This window comes from Galeopterus variegatus, unplaced genomic scaffold, assembly GCF_000696425.1.
Source record: "Galeopterus variegatus unplaced genomic scaffold, G_variegatus-3.0.2 Scaffold6228, whole genome shotgun sequence".
Classification (NCBI taxonomy): domain Eukaryota; kingdom Metazoa; phylum Chordata; class Mammalia; order Dermoptera; family Cynocephalidae; genus Galeopterus; species Galeopterus variegatus.
Window position 1 is genome coordinate 60769 of NW_007732339.1, and position 1132 is coordinate 61900.

The following is a 1132-nucleotide window of genomic DNA, read 5'->3' on the forward strand; positions in this document are numbered from 1 at the left end:
TTTAAGAACTAACCCTAATTAAATTTACTAATTCTCTTGTCTAAGCTTGGCTTGCTCACCAAGTTGATGTAGAAGTTATGTTCCAAGGCATTGCTCAAAGGGATAAAGGTATACCCAGAGTTCTAATCTAAAAGAAAATCTAAACCTTCAAAAGGCAATTTGGAAAGTAAGTTTCCTTCAAAGGGTGTATTGCTATTTAGAAGAGATTGTCTCTTTGTTGACTTCTCTGCCATCGTTTCTTTATCTACAACTTTAGAAATGAAAGTCAGTTTCTACTAGGAAAGCATTTTGATTCTTGATCAAGTGTATTAGTCTGTTTTTGTTGATTATAACAAAACACCTGAAACTGCGTGATTTATAAGAAAATGAAATTTGTTGCTTACAGTTTCAGAGGCTGGGAAGTCCAAAATCCAGGGAACACATCTGGTGAGGGTTTTTTGGTGGTGGCTTTACAGCAGTGCAGGGGTCTTACGTGGTAGAACATAGCAGAGGAGAGAGAGAGACTCTCACATGCTGTCCTTTTAAAGACCCCAGAATCATGCCCCTGACCACCATTATTAATCTATTTACTATAGCATGGTTCTATAATCTAATCACCTCTTCAAGGCCCCATCTTTCTATCACCATAATAGAATTTCCCACTCTCTTTACACTGTCACAGTAGGGACTAAGTTTTGGGGGGGCATCAATCCACAGAATTTTGCCCCTGGCCCCCCAAAGCTCACATCCTTTTCACATACAAATTCATTCATTTCATCACCAGTGTCTTAATTTGTTTTAACTCAGAGGTCTGAAGTCTAATGTCTCATCTGTGAAATCAAAACAAGTTATCTACTTCCAGGATACAATAGTGGGACAAACATAGGGTACATATTCCCATTCAAAAAGGGAGAAATAGGCCAGAAAAAGGGTTAATAGGTTCTAAGCAAGATCGAAACCCAGCAGAGCAGGCATTAAATCTCAAAGATAGTGAATCATGTGCCTTGACTCCATGTTAGACATCCTCTGCATGCTGGTGTGGACGTTGTTTTCCCAAGTCCTTGAGCAGCTCTGCTTCTGTGGCTTTTCTGGTTTGAGCCCACGGTTCAGCTCCCACAGGCTGGCATTGCACACTGGTAGTTCCACAATTCTG

General features: G+C 40.2%; 1 protein-coding gene across 5 annotated transcripts in view; it reads left to right on the forward strand.

Moving 5' to 3' along the window:
• The window catches only part of ORC3 (origin recognition complex, subunit 3), a 61095-nt gene that overhangs the window by 3970 nt on the left and 55993 nt on the right, over positions 1-1132 (forward strand). The gene's annotated exons all lie outside the window — the stretch shown is intronic.